The sequence below is a fragment of the Manis javanica genome, chromosome 1 (assembly GCF_040802235.1).
Source record: "Manis javanica isolate MJ-LG chromosome 1, MJ_LKY, whole genome shotgun sequence".
NCBI lineage: Eukaryota > Metazoa > Chordata > Mammalia > Pholidota > Manidae > Manis > Manis javanica.
Genome location: NC_133156.1, coordinates 47,573,003 through 47,591,436, shown reverse-complemented (window position 1 = coordinate 47,591,436; position 18,434 = coordinate 47,573,003). Strand labels below are relative to the sequence as shown.

At 37.6% G+C, this 18,434-nt stretch overlaps 1 long non-coding RNA gene across 2 annotated transcripts in view; it reads right to left on the bottom strand.

Annotated features, from left to right (window-relative positions):
- Window positions 1-324: 324 nt before the first annotated feature.
- LOC140848003 (uncharacterized) overlaps window positions 325-18,434 on the bottom strand; it is a 1,137,778-nt gene continuing 1,119,668 nt past the window's right edge. For both annotated transcript variants that reach the window (XR_012128446.1, XR_012128471.1), the window contains one exon: window positions 325-393. This is a non-coding gene — a long non-coding RNA (uncharacterized lncRNA). The remainder of the gene's footprint in view (window positions 394-18,434) is intronic.

Below are 18,434 nucleotides of genomic sequence, written 5' to 3'. Positions count from 1 at the left end.
TCAGGGAGTGGGTGTTAAAAAATGATTAAGATACTGTCATTATCAGCAAGAAGTTCCTGGCCTGGAGATGAAATCAGTGAGTAGGGAAATTATGGTAAGTGGTAAAGTGAGAGGGTAATAAAGGAGCTGGATAACTAATTTAGCAGGGGAGGAGGCAGGAGCAGCTGTTTGTTTTTCTGATAAATGTATGAATTTTTTCTCATATATGTGAGAATCCTAAGGACAAGAAAAATAACAAATGAGACTATTGGTGATGTGCATATTCACTTAAGAACAAGAATTCCTTTTGGTTTCAACACACTTGAATCATTCCTGGGGATTACCTACAGAAGCGCTTCAATAGGGGCTGCTCTCAAAACACCACACAGAGCCGTCTGGATGTCTTCGTTGAATCTGGAAGACAAGAAACATTAAAGCTATCAGCTTCTGACACAAGGGTAGTGCTGAGAATAAGTGATCGGATATATCCACACCAAAAAGATCTGCCTACCAAACAGAGAAGGACAGAGGTGGATTAATGGGTTTATCTCAGAAGTGACAGGTTTCTGCATTTCAGAAGCATCATGCTGGAGTGGGTGATGGAAGAGCTTTATATGAATAAAACCAAGATCCCCGTTCACTGGTAAATCTTGGGTTTCTTTTTTGATCTAAACCCAGTTTGGAAATCCTAGATTAACCCGATAGAGCCAGTTTTTCTTCAGTCACAGTTGCTGCTTCTGCGAGGATTTGAGCAGATTCTGAAATGCAATGCCTGTCGCTAAACCATTAACAAACATGATATGGAAAGTCAAGAAAAAAGTGTTTAGAAAAGAAAAACTAAAACAAACAAACAAACCTCCAGTTTTTAATAGTTTTGCTTTCCTCCCAAAGGTCGCAGTTATTTATTTGTCTCCCTGTTGGGTGACTGTATATATTCCATTTCATCATTTACAGAGATAATCAGAAAGTCATTATTTGTCTTAGGTTTGGACTCAATTCATCTCAGTACACAGGAATACAATGGACAAGCAGTATGAAAGCTGAAAAACAGAACACCTAATATTGTGTAGCTATCCCATGAGTATGCCTGTATATTGAGTTCAGTCTTTCATGAGAATCTTAGAGAATTTATGACCAACAACAATAATACACTTGTGAATCTCTTTTAATGTTGGTAGTACAAGTTAAAAACAAACAGCAACAAGAATATTACCTTTGGGCCCTTCTCTAAACATAAGCATGAGAATGAAGGTGACAAGGCAATATTTAGGAATACATACAAGTAAAGAGAATTTGATGATTTTTATCAGGTTTTTGCACTGCTTTGGGACTTTTCTCTGAGTTCTGATAGGCAATCAGATGAAAACTGTCAATTGTGATAATTGGAAAATACTTAGCAGAGCCAAATCTGATACTGGAGCTCTACAATGTTTCTCACTACATTAGAATTTCTCAAACTACAATCATAAGACAAACAGTGGAACTGTGAAGTTAGATGTTTGTGCCTCTATTTCCAAAGTAACTGTAATAACTGCTCATCTTTAATGAATGTCAACTCCAGAAAGCTTTGCTGCTTGGGCCTGGTTTTGTAAGAAAGGATCTGAAACCCTCTGCACAGAACTCTTGTTTTGATGGGCATGAGAGTTCTCTTTTCCTTTGAAGAGAAAATAACAATAATTAAACACTTAAAGCTTCTATGGATGAGGTTATGTTTTTCTCCTGTTTAAAAAAAAATCATCAGGCTCTTTGTAAATAGGACCTAATTCATACAACTAGTTTCACCATAATTATCAACCTCTCAGTACAAATTTTGTCCTCTGATGTACAATCTGCACAGAATTCCTTAACTCTTAACTATAGAGAAAATTACTGGTCACCAGGGTTTACTAAATGTTACCACAAAGAAATAAAGACATTAGAATGACAGGTTTCATTTACCAGAAGATATTAAAATCCTGTCAGTGTGATTTCTATCAAGAAAGTTTTCAGTGAAATAATAAAAAATGAATGAAGGAAATCAAATATAGTCATCTAGTTAAATATTCATTTTCTAATCTTTAGGGAGCTGTTTATTATACTTGGAACACCTGGTCTTTAGTACAACATTGTCTGGTTTTAAACTCGTTATCATGCCACAGTAAATTCCAATAGGGCTATAAATTAAACCCATTATTATGAAAAAAGCCAAAATAACAAAGGGTCGTTCTTCTCAATCCAGGAATGATCTAAGGAAATTGTGATTCTAAGAAAAAATATCTAGATATCCCTAGGGCTTGGGCTTCCAAGAAGCAAGTGAAGCTCCTACGGTGTGAATTTTAAGGAGGCACTTACTTGAAGGTGCCAAATCTGTACTTGCATGAAGCTGAGAGGAAGGACCTCCTTAAATTTCTGTACCCTAGGCATCTCATTTACTTTACCCTGGTCCTGGACCTGAGTCCTCTGGTATTTAATTTTCAAGTTTTATTGATAAACATGAAAACATCCACAATAAAAAATGTTTTTTGTATGTTTTATAGAACTGTAAGGCATTATATTCTCCACAATTGCAACTTAAATAAAAAAACATGCCTTTTGACACATATAACAGAAAATCCATGCAAAGATACCCACAGGTAGAAGAGGTAAGAAATGAGGCAAGGTGTGAAAAGGGAATGTTTCAGGGGCTATTTCCTAACCTCACCCCCCTTCCAGGAGGTGCACTGGAGATAAGCTTCAGCAGTGGAGCCAGGGGGAAAAAACAAGTGGAATGGACAAAGGGAAGAAAAAGAAATACAGCACGCATTAGGCAAAGAACTTAGTCAACAAGGCACATGACTCAGTGAAACCAAACAAAGCAAAATAAAATGTACAGCAAAGGGTGCCTAGAAATCAAAATTCCTAGGTGGAGGGTGGAAAGAAACTGGTTACATAAACTAGGATTTCAGTTCTTGATTCAAATCTGAGCCTTTGTTGTATTAAGTGAACCTTCTGAAGCAAGTTGATTTCTGTGAAATGGATTTCTCATTTATCAAGTAAGTGTCATAGAAATAACAATAAATCAAAATCATCACAAAGCAGCCCTACTGAAGTATTTACCCACGTGTCAAGCAATTTAAACAAGCATTACCCAGTATTGTGACAACAGCCCTGGGAGATAGGTATTGTTCCTTTTTAGGAAAAAGGAAATTCTGTTACCAGAATGCATCAAATTATACACACTCACATGTAGCATAATGATAACCTAATATATCAAGTTAATATATAAAGCTCTTCGCAAGACATCAAGTTGTGAAAACTCAAGAAGAGTAGCTACAATTATAGTAAATTAAAAGCCTATTTACTCAATGCTATTTTACTATAAAAAAAGTTTTTAGAAGTTCTTATTTGGATCATCTTAACTTATTAGTTTATCTTTTTTCAGATACCACCCCATTAATGTGAAGAGAAGAAGCAAAAGAGGAGTCAATCAGCATTGTCACCAATCTTCCCCAGAAGGCAGGAATAGACCTGGGGCTTTGAAGTACCAGAAAAAATTAATACATATACAACTAGAATATCTTTGGAGTGTTAGACACAAAGGGTGAGGAGGAGGGAAAATGGAGGCCACGGATTTTCAAAATAATACAAAATGAAATGCTAAGAAGCTTAGCATGGACAGGCACTGTCACAGGGACAGAGCCAAGACATCTGCTCCTGCTGGTGGCACATCGAGATTCCAGGAGTGGAGTTGGAAAGCAGACTCAGAAGTTAAGATACACCTAGGCCAAGCGATTGTCTTTGTCATATATAACAACTTTCTTAAGAATTTTTGGTTTAAAAATCAAAGCAACGGCTCCCAAATGCAGTTAGTGATTGTACAACACAGATATCTTAGCCTATGGTTAATGCTTTCATATTACAGAAGCTTTAGGTGTCAGCTGCAAGTATACAGTGAGATGCTGCTTGTAAATGTATTCCCTTTATTTTCCTCTTTTCCATATAGCTTTGCTAAACAGAGGATGATGATTTGTTGATCTTTCTACTCAAAAGAAAAGATTATAGTTATAAGGCCTATTATCTATACATATAGGCCAGGAACACCTTTTTTTTTCTTTACAAATAGAAAGAAAACAAACAGGACATAATTTGAAACAGGAAACATTATGGCTGAGCAACTTCAACTTCCCTGCTTCTTCCAGGAATATGCTAGAGAAAACCCATCGCCACTTACTGTGCTGACTCACATCAGGAAGTGGGATATCAAGGGAAATGAGTTGATTGAAGATTATTTCTCATTAGCAACTGTTTCAAAAAGTAATCTAACTAAACCCAAAATGCCAGAGCAAATGTAGGATTACCCTATTCTCATTCCCAGTATGTAGGTATTACTCTATTTAAAAAATTCAAAAGATGGAGTCTAAAGAACCCAGCAGATTCTCAATAGGTCTTGGAGGTTCACTTTTTTTGGAGCCAGTTTCCCAATTGCAACTCCTGGCTCCTTGAGGGAAGTTATTGTCCTTTCTTATTCTATGCACTGAAATGTGTACAAGAGGGACTTCATTCAGTTTAATAGAACATGTTTCACCTGAACCTCACCAACCACAGCTGAGAAGGCAGAGGTTGCAAATCTGAAGACAATGAGGGGCTGAAGTTCCATGAAACCTGAAGGTTTCTGATGAGATGTCCCTAGTGGGTGGAGATGGGTGGACTCCAGGTATAGACGTATTGGTAGCAGGGCTGTCAGGGAGAGGCTACCACTGACCTTGAAGACATAGTTTATCTTGCTTGGGAGAGGAGCAGGAGTGGACAAATCTGGGATATATTTTTGAAAACCAATCAATCTCACTTTAGAAATCACTGCAACCATTCACTCTAACTAGTATTAAAGCCTAAATCCTGTCAACTCTGTCACATTATCCCGATTCTATCTTCCTAGCTTTCATCAATTATGAAAATATCTTGTTTACTTCTTCATTATTTGTCCCACTAGAATGTAAACTCTTAGACAAGAGAATTTTGTACGTTACACCCTTTTGTCTCATGCTTGGCACTATCAAACAATAATCAAACTATAGAAACAACTCTATCTTAAATGGTATGCCCTATGTCAGTAAAACATTTACTACATTATAATGCTAAGTATGTATTAATATACACTTAAAAATGTATATTAACAGAATACATAATGTATATATACATGATATGATTACAGCTGTCTTAAGAAATAAAACAGAACTTTGCTGTTATTTTTGAAGATCTCTTCCACAAAGGCAGTCTCAGCCCAAGAAAGGGACATAGATAGCTTTCTCCAGGGACAGTCTTTCCCTTCTTTGCTTTTTCTCAATTGACTAGATTTTCAACGAAAAATAGTATCAAACAATGTGGTATACTGGCGGGAGCTTTGGATCCAAAAGCTTTGGAGCTTTTTTGATTGTATATCCATTCATCTTTTTCTGATTTACATTTATTATGTAAATATTTATTTATGAATATATATACTGCTATACAATATATTTTACACATTAAGAACCCATAAGATAATGAGAAAACAAAGTGCACTTTAGAAAAAGGTGAGATTAAAATATTTCACACATTATATTTGAATTGTACAAAACTGATTTTTTCTCATTAAACCAACTTTCATTAGCATGATTAATGCTATAGTCCATTAAATGTAAGATGTACTATTAGTTCATGTACCACTAAGGAAGGGAAAATACTGCAAAAATAACTATCACATGCTACCCATCAATCACAAGGTACACTTCGAGTTTCAGAGATGTTAAAATGCACACTTTAGTACCAATGAAATGCAATCATTATTTTAAGGGAAAATCCAATTGAATATATAGTTGATTAGTTTTGAGGATTATGTTCTAAAACTGTAATACAACATTTTAACTGCCTGGTTATAAGGTTATTTTAATTCTAATCTATGTTTCATGGCTGACAGCTAGGAAAAAGATACTTTTACAATAAATATATATATCTAAATATAACAAATAAAGGATTGGACCATATTTCAATAATAAAAATTTTTTAGCCTAATATATCATTTGTATGAAATGTTTTACCATTGCACCTGATGATTCTCAGGAAGTACATTTAAAATTTTTACAAATGACTTAATATACTGAAGCTTCACATTTGGAAGATTTTAATACAGTCCAATGATTCTACATCTAAGTTTGTATTGTGTGTGTGACACATATTTCTTATAGATGGCACACTTACAGTTTTCAGAATGGAATAATGGTAGCATTTTTAAGCATCCATTTTCAAAATGTTTTCTTTATAGCACAAACAGTCACACGCTTAAATTGACATCTCACCTTTACCTTGAAAGTCCATTTTTAGTGGACAACTTCTTATCAGACCTTATCAAATCATAAGAGTTTTAGCTCAAAACATGGTTGAAGACTTTACTAGTAGTAGGAGTAGAGCCAGCTCGGCCATGTTCACTTGTACTCATACCATCAATGTTACTTGCTACCTCTATTCTTCCCATGCATCTTCTAATGTCAGCTGCCCATTCACTGTGAGAATTTATCATGTAATTCTCATTTTTAATTAAACTTTAACATCATACCATGTCGAAAGGACCTAAAAATGTTGGTGCAACAGTCAAAAGCTCCACTATGTGGAAAGCTTACTGTTCTCCAAATAGCCCATGCTCCACATAGGGAACATCACTGTCTGATATATGCAATGAATGGAACCATGTTAATGGGTGTATTCAATCTTAGAGAAGCACATCTTAAGCAGAAGTTCTGATATTGCCTTCTGGAACCTAGTCCTAGGGGGTCTAGGGTGGGGTGCACCTTTTATTGGATATCACCAGATCAACACTGTATTTTGAAATGGACCCTTGAGAATGCAAACTTAAAAGCCTATGAGTGTCAGTTTTACAGTGTAAATGGGAAAAATGGGCTGGATTTTGGCAAGCTAGTGTATGGCTTATCTAAGTAAGCAACTCCTATAGCCCTTGTATCCCTAGATTTGAATTTTAGTCAGAAATTGGATAGCTACATGTTTATATGAAATCTGCCCATTTTGAAATGCTGAAAATAAAGTTTTTATAAAATTCTAGTGTACCAAACCAAAGACATTTGTGGAGTGGATTTATCAATGAGGCTGCCAGTTCATTTTTTATAACTGGAAATAAAAGAGAGCAGTTAGAAAGAGAAATATAAAGAACAGAAGGAGGAAGAGGAGGAGAAGAAAGGAGAAGAGATATATTCTGAGAAGGAGAGTACTAAATCAATTATCTCAATATCTTGAAATAAATATCCCATGTAAAAGTGGGGATTTTGCACTTTAATTACAAAACTCTCCTTGTAAAAGTAAAATTAAGGGAAAATTTCAAGAGGATGTTGGAGGAGACTCCTTCATCTTAGATAACATTTTATTGAAAGCTGATCCAGGATATATCTCATGCAAAACCTTTTCTAAGATTGTTAGATAAGCAGCAAATTAATTGTACATTATTAACCACATATTTAACAGAATAGGTAATAAAATTATTTCTTCATTCCCCCCTTTCCTCCACAGTACTTTCTCTCCTTACTTGTCTCAGTGTCCTCTCTCTTTCCAGTGAGCAGAAAAGGTTATCTGTTGAAAGTTATTACATACAGTGAGTTCCCTCATACAGTTTCTTGAATTGGTGTTTGGAAATGAGTATATCAAAGGTAAAAATCATGTAAAAGGACAATAAAATGAACTATTTTAGTTGTGCAAACTACTTTTATTGTAGGTTGGGCATACAATCAGGTTTCAGTGCATGTACTCTTTTCTGGTGCTAATATTGTAAATTACTACTTTATAAAAAGCATTCTTGCCAATAAATAATTTATTCACATTTTAATGTTGTTGCCTTTGCAACACATTCATCATAACAGATTTGTTTTTTTGCCAATGTATATTGGAACATTGCCAACAAGAACTGTTCATAAAAATATGACCTTTGTCATTTTTTTCCCAATAAGATGATGTAAAGAGAAGAACCCAAATAATCTAAACAATATTTAACACCTTTAGCATCTGTTGGAAAGCAAAAATGAAGACTAATGTTCTCCTAGATAGCTCATTCAATGTTTATCTTGATGACTAGAAAACAAGCAGCCGAACAACCAATGAACTGAATTACAATAAAATATACGTTTTTCAGAGAGAGGAGCACAAAATCAGTTTTCATTTGGCATGCTAAGTATGCTATATTTGAACAGAATGTTACATATTCATTTCATTCATCATTTAAAGGCAGATAATCAGGAAGTCATTACGTGGCCTGCATTGGGCAGCTATTCAATTAGAGCATAATTGAGCACTCTGTAATTCAGCCAAAGCTGACAGGTTGGGAATGCATAATATCCATCCAAGGTATTTTGAATGTAGGGAAAAGGATGAGGCAACAGTATTTTCTGATCAAAACAGGACACTGGATAAAAGAGGTTACTTACAAAAGCAAAAATTTGTTAAGTGACATTTCTTTTCTCTTATTTTTAATTATTCTGTTAAGTTTTGCAAACCAGCATTTTATCAATTTTAGTCACTTATTTGGGAAATTATTCTTTTTAGCCTTAGGAGACTTGATGTGACATGTTGGTTCACACTCGCATTCTTCTGTGGTGTTCCAGACTGAATATTCACAGATTCTTAAACACAAAGGTGGTAAATTAAGGCAAAAAAACTGATTTTACCCTATATTTGGGAAGTGGGGAGCTGGGACCAGAAGTTAAAATACAGAAGCGGATGATACAACACAGCAACAACTGGATAACTTAGGCTAAGCAGATATGTTTTATTGATATTGATTGATTGATTGATAGATATCTTTACTATGGTTGTGGTTGATGAAGGCAGGGCATCATAATATAAATGCCAGGTTAGTAAGTATGACAAATGGATACTGTCACCACACCTGCTTCTCTTAAGCATTGCCAATACATGGGTACCATGGCCCTCCAGTAGTCTGCTCACCGTTCCCTGCTTGTCAGGTTCCTCCTCCTGCCTTTTGCTTTCCTAGCCACATGTAAGGTGACGCTTCAATCAGAAGGGAAATCTATTATAGTGCAGTAGAGAACTTTATAACGTTTAGAAATAAAATGTGTTTGGCTGAAGAATTTGTAAATATTTACTAATATTTATTACTTTATTTTTGTTACATTAGTAACCAAAGTCGTGATTTTAAGAGACAGACTGAAGAGTATTTTATTATTAGCATTTGTATTCATTTCTTAGGGCTGCCATAGAAAAGCACCACAAATTGGATGGATTAAAACAACAGAAATTAATTCTCTCACAGTTTTGGAGGCTAGAAGTCAAGGTGTGGGCAGGGTTGCTTTGACCTGAGTGCTCTGAGGTAGAGTCATTTCTGCACCTGTCTCCCAGTTTCTGTGAAGAACAGCGTCCCTGCTGTGCCTTGGCTTGTTAATGACCATGCCAACCAACCTCCATCTTCACATGCCGTTTTCCCTACGTCTCCCTGTCTTCATAGCTGTCTGCTCGTAGGGACCTCACTCGTATTGCATTAGGGAACCACCCTACATCAGTATGACCTCATCTTAATTTAACTGATTACATCTGCAACCATCCTAATTCCAAGTAAGGTCACATTCTGAGGTAATGGTGGTTAGGATTTCAACATGTCGTCTTTGGGGGACACAATTCAACTCATAACAGCATTGTTTAGAACTGTTGGTACATGGTAGTAAGAAAAAGCATGTTAACGTTTAGCGGGTCTTATGAATGTTTTTAAATTCTCTGTAGCAAATACACCCTCTTATACTGCCTGCACCTGAGGAAAGCCACGCCCAGAGCTTGCTCGTGATACCTTCTGACTTAAGTCATAGGACATATTAAGATCCAGGAACTACACGAGAAGGAAGCTGCAAAGAATTCTAAATTCTTGTGATAAGAACAGACTCAGCCAAAGCAGTGATAAAAATCTCAAATAAGAAAGAAAAGGACCTGTCTCTTGCTTGTTACTGAAGAACACCCTCTCCATGCTATTATAAGGCACATATCCACATTCACATAAATAATAGATTCCAGTTCAAGATGGTGATGTAAGAGAATTGTGATAGCACCTCCTTCGGTGAGCCAAATCTACAGCTACATATGGAACAACCTCCTCTGAAAAGCCTAAAAAACTGCTTGAGTGCCTCCTGCCCCTACGCATGGGTGAAGGAGCGAAGCCCACATGGAAGCGGGTAGGAGCGGCTGGAGACCTAATCTTGCAATAAATCCCTCTGTTGTGGCAACCCACAGTCTGGAGGGAACTCAAAACCTGGAGCTTCTCCGTGAGGAGGGAAAGGTTTGCACCTCACGTTGGGCACCCCTGGCTTTTAAGAACTGCACCTAAAAGACTGGCCCCCAAATCATCTAGCTTTGAAAACCAGCACGGCTTGAGTCCCTGACGTGACGAGGCTGTAGAAATCTGAGGAACCTGCTTGGGCTCAGACTCACCTGCCTCACTGCCCAGCGTGGACGCTGCCGATGGAGTGTTTCCCACGCTTTGGGAGAGACCATCTGCCTGTGTGCCGGTCTGAGCGGCAGGCCTGTGATCTGGCACACCTTTGGGGCCGCCTGGGGTGCCATCCGGGGCGCGGGGGGTGGGCTCCGGCTTTGCACGCCCACTCTGCCTGGAGGAGCATGCGCTCTGGCGAGCCCCGCTGAGGGGAGAGACAGCTGTGTAGCGTTTGGGAGTTTGAAATTCACAGAAAAGCAGGGATCACCAGGGGAAGTTGCTCACGGTAAAGGAAATGAAAACGCTGAAGCTACACGCTCAGAAACTGCTTGGCCACTGTTCCTGTGTCTTCCTTCCCCCCTTGGTATAGTTTCTATAGTGCAGAGTCTATAATGGTATAACAGGATATTAAAGTGGACGTTTCAGTCAAGAAGCAAAGAAAATCAACAGCAAATTGCCAAGTGAGATAAATGAATAAATGAATAAATATGCATGTTTTTCAAAGTAAATCTGTGTGAGTCTATGAGGTCAGCCTTAAATGCCTTTATCTGTATCAGGGATTGAGTTATCCTCTGTGGTAAGTCCTGCCCAGACAGATGAGAGGGACTGGGTGAAATGATTCATTTCAGTCCTAGTTGGGAGGCGCTTCAGTGAGACCTTTTCAGGGAGATTGACAGGCACCCTCCATTCTTAGGGTCTGTAAGGATGGGGTCAGACTTGCACCTGAGAAATCAAAAGGTTGAAAAACAGGATGGCTACTGTTGAATGATTGGTCAGGAGAAAGAGATGGCTCAGGACAACCTGCCCTCCCAGTCTGCTGGAATAAAGGATGTGCGATTTGTTCTGTAGGTCAGAGATGCTCCACGTGTGTAAGAGAACCAGCATGGGTTTTCTTGTCCAAGAGACCATTCAGAGTGATGATTACTGCTCAGCTGATAGAATCTGCAGGGATCACCACATTCACAGAGGTTAAAGAAGGTATAAAAGATGAGCTAGATAAAAGAGCATTTCCAGCATTAAGAGAGCTGCAGGTAAGACAGACTAGTGGTTAGAGAGAGGAGGTTCCTATGAAGAGTCCACAAAAGCATCTCATAAGAGAAAGACAATTAAAAAATTTCTCCTACAACCAGGGAATTGAAGCCTCCTTCCAAATGTATCAGTAAAGTAAGAATCATCTTTATTATCTTCCCAATTTTCCCAATACCTCCTACTACAGGTGTTTTGATCGATAAAAGACTCACCCTGGAGGAGAGGACAGATTTAACTTTAATCAAATGTAGTGATTTTGTTATTGTAAAAGGATATACATTCTAATTTCTAAATGAAAACTGTGTAACTTCAAATGACCATCGGGTTTTTTGTTTCTTAGTTTTTTTTTTTTTTTATTAACCTGGATGAGCAGGAAGCCACAGGGCCTGACTGTTTCCACAGATAGATAGAAGTAAACTCATTGAGTAAATTTAAAGAGAAAGTGAGACTCAAAGATAAAGTGGTATGATTACAAATCCTGTTTGTTAAATGAACTGGTTACATTTGTGTCTACAAATATATTTTACTTCACCTTCCTACTTGTCATTGGTCCATGGAAGAGACTGTGGACTAGAAGTTGGTGGGAATTCTTCTTATAAACACTTTGTAAATTGTGGATAGTTACTAGTAATTGAGGCAGCTAGAACTGGTGGAACATGTGGGACAGAGAGCTGGCTTGTATGTCTTTTGACTTACTCTCTACTTCATAATAACATTCACTGGTGTATAAGTGTGCTTACAAAGGGAATGATCAGAATTTGGGTAAATTTTGGAGCATCCAGTTTAAAGAGAAGAAAGAAGATTCTTAAATCTGCCTAGATTGTTCTCTTTGTATTCAAGTGACAGCCCTCCACAATCAGTAACATTTTCTCTAACAGTTCTCCTATTTTTTTAATGCATATTTTGAAAGGGACACTATCTCAAAGAAATATTTTGGAAGATGGATATTATGGGTTAAACTGTATCCTTCCCAAAATGATATGTGAACATTCTAACTCTTAGTACCTCAAAATGTGACCTTATTTGAAAATAGGTTTTTTAGAAGCAATCAAGTGAAATTGAGGTCATTAGGTTTGGCCCAATCCACTTGGACTGTTGTCCTTATAAAAGTGGACATTTGGACACAGAGACAGAAATTTGGACATTCTTGAACAGAGGGAGAATGCAAAGTGAAGACACATAGGAAAAGTTGTTTCATGTGATCGAAGTGATGGATCTACAAGCCAAGAAATAGCAAGGACTGTCAGCAAAGACCAGAAGCTAGGAGATACAGTAAAGAATACTTCCCTACAACCATCAGAGAGAGGATATTCCTGCCCAAACCTTGATTTCAGAATCTAGCTTCCAAGACTATGAGAGAATAAATTTCTGTTGTTTAAGCCACCCTTTTCCCACCCTTTTTTGGTACTTTGTTACAGCAACCCTAGCAAACTAATACAGTGGGTTGTTGAGGTATTAGAAGAGCCTGAATTTGGAGGTAGAGTTTATAATCATTTGGGGGAAATAAATTTAGATTATATAAATCTGGGGGACAGTTAATTTCTTGAATAGGTCCAGGTGAAGTACAGCATGTATTCAACAAAACATCCTAAGATTCTGTGTATAATGTGGGTTTCTTCCTGCTCAATATTATATCAGGCTTCAGTAGGTTACCTGCAAAAGTGGGGCCTGATGGACCAGCACAACTTGAATAGTGGTAACACATTATATTCGTATAAAGCTATTATGAAATACCACCTATTTTTGTGTTTTATTATTATAACCTTCTTTTGTATATTTTTGCTTCCCAAAATTAATTATAGGTTTCTGGTGTCAGAGAACTTTGTAAAATCTTGTAAAAAAAAGGAAATATCCTTGCACATAGTAGGTACCTAATGAATTCAGAGTAAAGAATATCAGAAAGCTGCAAGACTGTATTTTTGGGTTACATACTTAAATTCTTTTCTATAGGGACAACATACTCTCCATTACAAAAGATCAATTTAGTGCTTTTTTAAAAAATCCACTGTATTTTAATTAGCTTTAACAGTATAAGAAGTTAAAGGTAAACAAGATCCACTTCTTTCTTTTTCTTTTTTCAGTCAATATGCAGGGATTTACATTCAGTAGTCTAACTCTTTCACGTATCACCAGCAGAATTGGGCTCCAAGCAATTTATTCATTTGCAGCCATAATAAATGACTCAGGGGATTCAAATGGTGAAAAGAGTCCTGTCATTTGAAGATTTGTAGTGATTGGTTACAGTAGGAAAATGAATTCCACAAAGCCAACTAGAGTGCATATAATGAATTCATTGCTTCAGTTACCACAAAAACAAAATACCAAAAGGTTTACTTTCCACATATAAAACAAACACCACTGGTAATATGTGGGAAGCAAGAACATTGGGACAACTGAATCCAGTGATTGTTATGCATGTAAAATAGTACATGCTGTTCCAGTAACTTAGGTAGCCAGAGATAGCCCATGTAACTCCTATAGATGCTTTGTAATTCTAGATATTGTCTGTTGTGCCCTGACTTCACATTTACCTTTTTGTACGATCCTTTCTCTCCCTGGAGCTGGATGCCAGAAAACTCTGTTTTCAGCATCCCCTTGCCAGTGGTTTCTGGTTAGGTTCTGCCAATGGGAGGTACCAGCTGGAGATTAGAAAACTCTAGGAAAAGAGAGGTGTTTTCTTTTTCTTCTGTTGGTTTTTTTTTTCTCTTTTGCTGCTTATTGCAGTTCCTCTAGCAGTAAAGCAGGAGCACTGAGTCACAGAGTGTGCCCATAGGCAGCAGCACAGGTGGCAGGTTCAGCAGCCTCACACGGCAAGGTCCCCCTGAGCAGAAATGCTGTGGCTCCCAAAGAGATATGAGCACCACCTCTAGCACCTTAGCAGCAACTGCAGCCAGATAAGGAGCAACTCCTTGAACCTTAAGCAGTAACTGCCCTTTGTCCTGCAGCCTACCTTTCATTTCTCTGCTGCTTTCCTAGCAACACAACCTCTCCAATTCTCTATTGGTGAAATGTCTAAAATGGTCTCTGGTTTCCTTACTGGACACTAATTAACACAGCATTATGCCAAGGCCATTCCTAAAAACAAACAAACAAACTGAACTGGTCATATAATCTGATTGGGCTTAAATATAGTCATGATCTATTAACAGTAGAAAATGGAAAATAGGTAATTAATGCCACGCAGTGACAGTACAGTAACTGAAATTATTCTCTGTCACTACCTGGGATGATGCGACTATTAACAAAGATCTTGAAGATGTCAAGTGACTGCTTCGTGATAACAAGGACTGAGGGGCAGTTAGGTAGCTCTGGCCATAGTGGAGAGCTTAAAGAAAGAAAATGGCAATTTTTTGGTTTTAAATTCTCAGCTCAAAATCAAAATATGGACAGAGATTCTGTGGTGGCCCTAAAAGAGTCTCTTATGAGGTCATAGAATTAAGCCACTGAAAATCAGACCCAAAATTTGATCCCACAAGTTGCAGAATAGCAAAAACAGCTGAATTCATGGCTTCGGCATGTCACTTACAGAAAGGTGAGGTCATCAGCTCACAAGGAGCAGAACTCTGAAAATTGTAATGAGGATCTGGGAGTGGATTCAGATTAATCTGAAAGCCTGGAAACTCCAAACTCCCTCTGAGCCTCCTTTTCCAAAGGAGGAGATTCTTGTTGCTCAAGGAAGAGGAAGCTGGCCTTCCGTTCCTTTAAGAACCTATAATAAGTTCATCAGAGGCAGTTACTTTGCAAGACCATGCCAATTACTTTCAAAATACACCCTCATCCCAACTTACTGCCTTCATGCCCAAAACTAATGTCAGATTCTTCCAGGTCCAGGATTATAAGAGCATGGTTGCCTAGAAGGAGATAGTTCATATGCTGAAGAAATTGTAAGACTCACTTAATTTATATTGGCAGAACCTGGGTAACAGGAATTGGAAAGGATTCTGAAATTGTTGGGCCAAGAACGACAAAACACAACAATGGATTCAATCTATTAAACTGGTTAGGTAAAGTGGCTCTAACAGTTTGCTTGATTGGTTGACTGAAGCAATGACTTAACAGTGTGTCTTACAATGAGTTTCAGCTCCCAGCAACTTCGCTGTGGATTAAGTGTGACCAAAGAAATGACAGTAGAACGTTTCTTTGGGGTGAAAGGGTTTATTACCCAGCTTATTCTCCTGGCAGTAGGTCAGGCACTAGCATCTCTACCTCCACCTACAGCACTGGGCTGAGCTCTCTATATAGTGCAATAATAGCTTATTGTCTAAAGGTGTGGAAGCAGTAGCCTAGCAACAGGCCAGATACATCATCAGGTGATTTAAGTTCAGTGAGGATCCTGGCCATAGGAACCCCAATTTCCCCACACTCCACCCCTCCAGGGTTCTCGCCTTACAATCTACACACTCTCAATCTTCTGCAATGTTCCCTGTGTGAGAAAGCTGGAGCACTGTAACCAGATTCCACAACAGCAACAGAGGGTAACAACAATTTAGAGATAATAACAAAAATTAAGATACAACAATATCTGGATACAGGTAACAAAAATTATAATAATCCTCAAGCCAAAGGAGGTTCCTAATAACAAAAATTATAATAATCCTGAAGCCAGAGAATCCTAATGTATGAAGACCTTATGGGTGAAAATAAATAACAACTTAGAGATAGTAAGAAAAATTAAAATATGAGATTTTGAACAAAAATTGTAACAACCCTCAAGCCAGAGGAACTTCCCAATCTACAAAGACCTTAGGGGTGATAAGACACATGTTTTATTTTATTTTTTATTTATTTGTTTATTTTTTTGAGAGGGCTTCTCTCATATTTATTGACCAAATGGTTAACAACAATAAAATTCTTTATAGGGGACTCAATGCACAATCATTAATCAACCCCAAGCCTAATTCTCATCAGTCTCCAATCTTCTGAAGCATAACGAACAAGTTCTTACATGGTGAACAAATTCTTACATAGTGGATAAGTTCTTACATGGTGAACAGTGCAAGGGCAGTCATCACAGAAACTTTCAGTTTTGATCACGCATCATGAACTATAAACAATCAGGTCAAATATGATTATTCATTTGATTTTTATACTTGATTTATATGTGGATCCCACATTTCTCCCTTTATTATTATTATTATTATTATTATTTTTAATAAAATGCTGAAGTGGTAGGTAGATGCAAGGTAAATGTAGAAAACATAGTTTAGTGTTGTAAGAGAGCAAATGTAGATGATCAGGTGTGTGCCTGTAGACTATGTGTTAATCCAAGCTAGACAAGGGCAATAAAACATCCACGGATGCAGAGGATTTCTCTCAGAATAGGGGAGGTAAGGTTCTAAGCCTCACCTCTGTTGATCCCCAATTTCTCACCTGATGGCCCCCCTGCGACTGTACCTGTCTTAGGTTGTTCCTCCCTTGAGGAATCTTACCCGTCTCTGGCTAACCGGTCATCTTCCGGGGCCATACAGGGAAATGTAAAGTTGGTAAGTGAGAGAGAAGCCATATTGTTTGAAAAGGTTAGCTTTTTACTTCTTTGCAGATTTATGCCCTGTGGATTCTGTGCCCAGCATTTGTCTTGAGGTATCTTTACCACTTGGAAGAATTATGATACTCGGTAATTTCGATATGAGGCACAAATTCTACTTAAGGGTTGTAATTAGGAAGGAAGAAGAAAAGCTATAGAAGTAGCAGATGGAAGAAAACATGGGAAGATTGATTATTTCTTTGACATATCTTCTTGCAGAGTAACATAAGCATGTATAGGTTTTAAACTACTAATTAAATTGCATACACACATTAACATAATAGGAACACAGCTACATAACCAAAGCAGACCTACAATTACCAGCCATATCCAGTGAAACCAAGAAAACCAGTTAGGCACTCTAGGCATTTGTGAAAACTTATCAATGATATGATGGATATTGTCTAACTGAATTTGAATAGTTTGAGAAAAGTCAGACAAATTAGAACAACACATTCCTGCGAACTGTTCACATCCCATATGTTCTTTTAACAATAGATAGTCTATAGTCGCAAGATTTTGGATCGCTGCAACTTGCACTTCTCCTAATTCTTGGTTGAGTTCCAACAGTATAGATTCAGTTAAATTTGTTGTTTTAGTGTATGCACAGGTCAGCTTAGATATCTCCTACTTCATTCCAATGGCAAGTCCAGGAACCAGTGGGATGAATGCAGCTACAACTGCAACAGCGCCAGGATCTTTGTTGAAGTTTTTTGATGATCATCTTCTGGAATGACTCTTCCAGAGGACGTTGATGTTGGAAGTTCTTCTTCATATCGTATCTTAATTCATTTTCTGGGTAGCCAAATTAGGCTTTGATCCTCTGTATAAACACAAACAAACCCTTTGCCCACACTTTGATATGCCCTTTATACCATTGTGAAGAACTTATTGGAGATCACACAGGAACTGCCTTTTTTTTTTTAAGAAAAAGGGATATTATCAGAAAAATGTACTTCCATAGCTGATCATCTGACACCCTTTAAATGATCAAATTTAAGGATATTTAAAGCATGCATTAATTGTTGATTTGCAGTTAGTTTTATCCTATCAGGGAGTAATCCCCCTTTTCTTTTTTTGTTTTGTTTTGTTTTGTTATCATTAATCTACAATTACATGAATAATATTATGTTTACTAGACTCTCCCCTATACTAGGTCCCCCCACAAACCCCTTTACAGTCACTGTCCATCAGCATAGCAAAATGTTGTAGAATCACTACTAAGACACATGTTTTAATGACACCAACACAGGTAAATCTTGTCCATCAGGTAGGATGCATGTAAGAAAGTGGTCCTGTGATAGGACTGTAGCAGGAAGGGAGTCCCTTGCAGGTCTAGTATACCATACTTTTACTCCTCTCCCCATGGGGGTTACTGAAGGGTCTATACATAATGCTACTGGAGGTGCATGCACTGGCCATAGTGATAAAACCAAACTCTCTGTTAAGATGCTTCATCATTTCCTGGGGATGCCA